Genomic DNA, 7,546 nt, shown 5'->3' on the forward strand with positions numbered 1-7,546 from the left:
CACTGTGGAGATTAGATCTGAGTCATTCGAGACAGTTGTTGACACATCATTATTTAAATCCTGAGCCGCTGAAGGCTTCTCATCCCCAGGAGCTATGATTCACTGTCCAGATGAACACCCCAAAGCGTCTGAGCGGGGACTTGACATGTCCCAAGAGAACAAAGCATTGGTTTCCTTGCTCAGGCCCTACTTTTTTTTTTTTTTTTTTTTTTTTTTTTTGGTAAAAGAGCCCAGCTTGTAGAAAGAATGAGAATTTCCCGACATCCACTCCTCCCCACTCCATAAAACTAATTTCTTTTTTCAAAAAATTTGTATTGTTCTTTTTGGATGATATGTGGGGCTTGAACTCTGGGCCTCTTGGTTGCTTGGCTTCTTTGTGCCACACTTCTAGTTTATGTTTTTGCTTGTTATTTTGGAGATGGAGACAGTGAACATTGCTGCCTGAGCTGGCTTTGAACCAATGATGCTCCTGAGTAACAAACTTGGGCCATCAACATCTAGCTTTTTTATTTCTGTTCATTTGATGAGTGTTTCACTTTTAATTAAATGCATTAAATCTTTTCTCTCTTGTCTCTGCTTCTCTCTCTCTCTTTTCTCTCTCTTCATTCCCCCTCTCTCATATGTTCAACCTTATCAGAAATAGTGCAGTTTTAACAGAGTGTTCAGTCTTTTTTAGTTTTAGCAACCCAGCTTAGCAGTACCAGATAAATTAAAATTTCTATTTTCCTGATGGATATTGCTGCTACTTATTGGGCAGCTGATGATGTATTTTCTTCTTCTTCTTTAACCAATTATCTGTTTTGCACATTGAAAAATATTCAACTTTATTAGCAGGAGGGATTCATAAATGGGTTAGCTGGAGGACAGATTGAAGATGCAGAAAAAAACATTGCAGAAATACAGAAAGAAAATGTGCTGAGGAAAACAGCGCCCCCCCAGGGCAGCTGTGAAAGCTGTGGATTCCCTTGTCACCTTCTTTTTTTTATTTTTTTAATTTTTTTAATTTTTTTTATTGTAATTAGTAAAAGGGTTACATGATATTTGCCAGATAGAAGGTGCATTATTTCACATACATTGATACCCTTTCACATGTCTTGGTACCCGTTACCCTCCCCCCCCCACACCCCCCACCCATCTTGGTTTTCCCCCCTTCCCTATCAAATTTCAAATAACCAAATACAAATAAATTCAATATATCAGATAACAAAGTGAGATACTATTCCAATATGAGATAACCAAGGGACAGCAAAGGAGATGAGAGACAACATAGTACATTAAGGACAACAATCATTCGTTATATGGCTTTTGTTTCACTATCCTGGAGGTCCTTTCAATTAGCTTCACATTATATGTCCTTATGTATCAAGATTTTGCTCTATTGCAAATCTCTGCTAGTAGAGCCCAAGGTTGTCACCTTCTATCCTGTTTTCTATGAGTGAACAGAAGCCATTAAGGACGCTAGCTTTCAGTTTGGAATGAAGTGCTGTGAATGGGAGGGACACACACACACACACACACACACACACACACACACACACACACTCCACTCCACTGAGGAGGAAGATGAGTTCAAAGGATAGTGACATACCTGTTACTAAGGCTGTTTATACACATCTTTGGTTCTTACCTCCAATTCTTTGGTGTAGGGAACATTTTATATTCTGCCAAGGGCCATTTGGATATTTATAACGTCATTATGGCTCAAACACAATTACCAGTGAATTCAGACATGTTGACAGGAAGCATTCCATATCTGTCCAGTCATATGCCATGTGGTTTGGTGGGCTTTCTATGACCTGTGGGTCATATATTCATTACTCCTGAACCTGTAGCTCATGCTGTAGACCAAAGATGGCTGAAGATAGGTTGAAATGCTTTCTTCTCCGTTCCCTGTGGTTGCTTGTGTTCTATAATAAAGCTTCATTTTTAGTGGTGCTGTGGCTCAAGGGGGAGGGCTGTAGCCTTGAGCTAAAGAGCTCTGGGACAGCACCCAGGCCCAGAGTTCAAGCCCCACAACCGACCAAAAAAAATAAAGCTTCTTTTGTCACCTGTCACTATGTCTTTTTATTTGACATGTCTTACATGGAATCCTATGATTCCATTTGGGCCTACAGTTGAAAACTTGAGTTTCCCCAAGACTACTACCACTCTAGAAATGTGTATAAGAGTTTGAACTATTTTAATATTTTATTTAAGAGAACTTGATTAATCAACTAAATATAATAGACAACAAAAAGAGATGAATTCAAAGGCCAGACAGATTGAATCCAATCCAAGGAGCTGGGGCATGTTAAGGAAAGGATTATAGTCATATGCGCCTAGAACCTCTAGGTTCAGAAATAAAATAGGGTTTATTCAGGAGTGGGGGGCATGTTCAGTAGGAGTGCAAGAAATCCCTAGAGCCCCCTCTTCCTATATGTGGAGATATGAGGCTCCTTGTCGGAGGTTGTCCAGAAAGAAGCTGTGTCCATATGGACTCAGGTTCACGAGTTGGGGAGGAGGCATTCGAGCAATGGAAGATCCTTGGCATGGTTAGGAAGGAGGGGCCTGGGGGGTGCAGGAACTTTGTCAGTATCAACCCATTCTTTGGTCAAGACAACTCAGACCCACTGACCTTGCTGTTTGATGACTCACCACATATTGGAGAGGAAATGGAGCCCCTCTGGATTTGTTTCTTGATGAAGACTCATTTAATATGACACAGACTCTGTTTTCTTACTTGTAAGGTAGAGATAATCATACTGTGAAGAAAGTATGGTGAAGATTAGAAGTATGTAGAGTTCCAAGCACAGTTCTTAGGGCGGAGTGAAAGTCCAACCAATATCATTTTCTTTATTTTTAAGAGGAGAAAATTTGATATACTTGTTACTGGTGTGGTGTCTTATAGCATATGGGAAATTAAGCTCATTAGACAACTGACAGCTTTATTAGTATGTTTTGGTTGCCATCATGAAACACTTGAGGCTGAATTTTCATAAAAAAAGAAATTAGTCAGGTGCTGGTTGACTCTAATCTTGCCTACTCAAGAGGCTGAGATCTGAGGACCACACTTTGAAAAGCCTATGAGACTCTTATCTTCAACTAACCAGCAAAAAGCTGGTTAATTGTAGTAGCATGCTCGTGGTGTTCAAGTCCTCTTTTCAAATTTCCAATACCAGCACCCCCCCCCACATGCAAATAAAGGAAAAGAGAAGTTTATTTTTAGGTCACAGTTCTGGAAGTTCTAATTCATGGCATTGGTGCATGATCAGCTGCGGTAGGGGCCCGCTTGTCCCTTGGTTATGCCATGGTGTTTTTTTTTTTTAATCAGGATAAGAATGTGTTTAAACACATTCGTACATCACCAGTTGAAAAGCTGCAATCCCTTCCAAGGACTTGTACCCCAACTGACTTGAGGATGTCCAACTAGATTCCAAACTCCGCACACAGGAACTTACGAACTTCCATCTTTGTCACATTGAGCACAAAGCAACTCATGGACGACACTCTCAAACCACAGCCAAACTACAGTGCTAGCAGATGCTTTTGCTCACTTTGACATCACCTGTGTTTATCTGACCCTTGGAAGGAGGCTCTTATGCTAATTGCTTCTGGGGATTGTGATTACACATGGTATTTATTGAATGGCATCTATATAATTGAGATTTTGGATCTGTAGGTGCTGGATGCTGGAACCAGTAGCAATTGAACTGAAGTTGTGTTTTATAGCACCTGTACCTTGAACACTTGGATTTTCTTTTTTTGGAACTCATGTGGATTAATTCATGGTGGGGTATATTAGTACATTATGAAACGCTAGAGTTCCTTATTAGGAACATATAAGGGTGTTGAAGAGAAACAGTAAAACCTTCCTTTTTCTATTTCTCTTAAAGCTGATAGCTTTGTTGTGGGGATATAAGGGAGCAGAACTTGAAATTGATTGAAATAGATCTTTTAAAATGGATAGTTAAAGCTTATCTATGAGTACTTAGGGGAAACAATCCTGCCTTTTAGGAACAGGCTCAAGATATTGAATAAAGTATTTTGTGATGCTGATAAAATTTCCTGTGTCTGTATCAAAATGGCCCATTGAATCCCTCATTGCATTTTCTTTCTAGGCCAGAGTTGAGTTTATTTGCTCATTCGTCTCTCATTCATTCATCAGCAAATGACATTTGATAATATGTATCTGTACATTCGGAGGAATGTTCAAAGAAATATCTATTTTTTCCTCTCTCTCTCTCTCTCTCTCTCTCTCTCTCTCTCTCTCTCTCTCTCTCTCTCTCTCTCTCTCTCTCTCTCTCTTTCTGTTTTTAGCAGGAAAGGACTAAGGCCGAATGATGACCACCTGGCCTGCCTAACTTCTGCGGCAGCCTTTCTGTGGCTGGCTGATACTTCTCTCTGGATAAATCTGCATTTGAAAATGGCATTCAGTCACATCAGCACTAAGGAACTGCATATGGAGATTATTAAGAAATGGCAGAATAGTGTGTTATAAGGATGGGAAACAACTCTATAAAAGTGGACTGGACAAACATCGGGTGTTTAGACCTCACTGCAAAGTCTGGTTGCAGCACCCTCGATGAAGAAGTTTATTGAGCCATGGGGATGAGAATATATCCCCAAGACCTGGCAATCAGAAGTGAGCTCATGGAGCTCTGGTGGACAGAAGCTGGGAGGCGATCACATGGAGAAACTTGGGGGAGGATGCCACCGTGGGAAAGAGGCCCAGATGGCAGCAAGGTCACCACATGGCAGACATTGGACCTGACTGAGGACTTGAAAATGTGTGAGCTGCTAGTGCCTGGAGCTGCCCACCCTTGAACACCATGGACAGATGATGCAGCCAGTGCCAGAGGAAGCAAAATTGAGCAGAATAAGTAGGCAATGTCTTCCTTCCTGTAATATCCGGTCATTGCCCTCTCCTGACCACAAACTAGCTGTGCCCATGGTAAGGGAGAGATGCCTGGAAGGTCCTCTAGTGTGTGTTATCACTGAGCACTCTGAGGAGTGTATGAGTTAGCTTTCAGTTGCTGTAACAAGTGCCCAAGACAGTTAAATAGAGAGGTTTACTTGCTCAGCATTTCAGGGGTACTCGTCCATGGTTGGTCCCCATTAATTTTGGGACTCCCATGAGGCATGCTATTCTAGCATGGCATCAGGTGGCAGAGGAAGCAGCTCACCTTGGGGCATCTGAAAAGCAAAATGTGGGGGAGGGGGAGCAAGGTAGAGGGGTTGACAAAGGTAGGGGTGAAGAGGCGGGGAGAATGACAAACTCATTGTACATACTACATAACTAAGAAAAAGCAGGGAAGGGGTGGGTGGAAGTCAGGAGAAAATGTGGAAGGGATGACATGGCTCAAGATGCAGTGTAGGTCTCTTGCTGCTGCAACTTGCATGGGCACACCAGGCCTTGGACCTGGAAAGAGATACCGTGAACTGTCTTAATAAGGATCAAGAAACACAACAAATCAGAGAAAGGCTGGATAAGTGAGACTGCATGAAACTGCAAAGCTTCTGTATGGCAAAGGACATAGCTAGTAAATTAATTAGGAAGCCTACAGAATGGGAGGTCTTCACCAACCATACAACGGACAAAGGCCTCATATCTAAAATATATCAACAGCTCAAAAAATTAAATCAACCCAAAACTAATCTCCAAAGTAACAACCATCCCATTAAAAGATGGTCCAAAGACTTAAAGAGAGTCTTCTCTGAAGAAGAAATAAAAATGGCCTATAGACACATGAAGAAATGCTCAACATCTCTGGTCATAAAAGAAATGTAAATCAAAACAACTCTAAGATTCCACCTCACTCCAGTTAGAATGGCCAGGATCAAGAATAACAACAGATGCTGGAGGGGATGTGGCCAGGAGGGATCACTACTACACTGTTGGTGGGAGTGCAAACTCGTTCAACCACTATGGAAAGCAGTATGGCAGTTCCTCAAAAGACTAAACATAGAGCTCCCCTATGACCCACTACTTGGCATTTACCCAGCCATCCAGAAACAAAGACATACTAAATCCACCAGCACAACAATGTTCATTGCAGCACTATTTACCATAGCAAAGATATGGAACCAACCCAGATGTCCCTCAGTTGATGAGTGGATCAACAAGATGTAGTATTTGTACACAATGGAATTCTATGCAGCTGTCAGAAAGAATGACATCTCCCCATTTGTTAGGAAATGGAAAGACTTAGGAAAAAATCATATTAAGTGAGGTAAGCCAGAGTCAAAGGAACATAGGCTCCATACTTTCCCACATTTGTCAAATCAGTAGAAACCTTGGGCTCTCATAGCAGAGATTTGCAATAGAGCAAAACCTAGATACATAAGGCCATACGGTATGATGCTAAATGAAAGGACTTCCAGGATATAGAAACAAAAGCCATATAATGAGTGATTGTTGTCCTTAATGTACTATGTTATCTCTCATCTCTTTTGCTGTCTCTTGGTTATCTCATATTGTTACAGTATTTCACTTTGTTATCTGATATATTGAATATATGCGTATTTGGTTATTTGAAAGGGGGGAAAACAAGATGAGAGGTTGGAGTTAGAGGAGGGAAATGGGGACCAAAACATGAAAAAGGCTACAATGTATGTGAAGTAATGCACCTTCCATCTGGCGAATTAATGTAACCCTTCTATTAATTACAATAAAAAATATATGGAAAAAAAAGAAAATGGCAGACAAGCCTGACCTGGGGGAAATCTCCAGGTTCAATAAGGCCACGCTGAAGAAAACCCGAGGTGCAGAACGCCCTGCCAACCAAAGAGACCATTGAGAAGGAAAAGCAGAGTGAGATTTCCTAAGGACCCAGAGGGTCCCTGTCAGGACATGGAGGGAGAGCCACCTGAAAAATGGACACAAGCCCCCTGCCTGCACAGTGACCCCCCCCCCGGGCATTCTGTGCCAACACCATGGCCTGTGCATCTCTGAGGGGACACCACTGCCCCCCATCGGAATACCACATTCTCAGTTTATTCTGGGATGTTATAGAAAATTATTTGTACGATTGATGAAAACAAAACCCACATCGTGGCAAAAAAGAGAGATGGATTGTATAACTAAACTGTCTTCGTTAAATGAAAAAGTTATTCAATACATATCCTCAAAAATTAAGAAAAGTGAGGGCAGGGGGTGGGTTGGGAGAGCTGAGGGAGAATGCTGAAAGATGTGACAGTGAGCAAGATGCTCAGTATTCATAAACTGGTTGAATGGAAACTGCTTTCTTTGTAGAACTACTTAATCAAAGTATTTTTTATAAGAGTATTGAGCTGGGCACCAGTGGCTCACATCCGTAATTTTAGCTACTCAGGAGGCTGAGATCAGAGATTTGCAGTTCAAAGCCAGCCTGGGCATGAAAGTCCATGAGACTCATATCTAATTAACTACCAGAAAACTGGAAGTGGTACTGTAGCTCAAGTAGTGGAACATAGCGTTGAGCTGAAGAGCTCAGGGACAGCACTCAGGCCAAGTTCAAGCTCCATGACCCCTCCCCCCCTCCGCCCCACAATTCCCTCCAAGGCCTCACTTCTTTTTTTTTTTTAATAT

The 7,546-nt window shown here is 41.7% G+C and overlaps 1 pseudogene; it reads left to right on the forward strand.

Annotated features, from left to right (window-relative positions):
• The first annotated feature begins 6,674 nt into the window (after positions 1 to 6,674).
• On the forward strand, positions 6,675 to 6,804 carry LOC150050064 (thymosin beta-10 pseudogene; annotated as a pseudogene).
• The last annotated feature ends 742 nt before the right edge of the window (positions 6,805 to 7,546 follow it).

This window comes from Megascapheus bottae, chromosome 18 (assembly GCF_031878675.1).
Source record: "Megascapheus bottae isolate mThoBot1 chromosome 18, mThoBot2.hap1, whole genome shotgun sequence".
Taxonomy (NCBI): domain Eukaryota; kingdom Metazoa; phylum Chordata; class Mammalia; order Rodentia; family Geomyidae; genus Megascapheus; species Megascapheus bottae.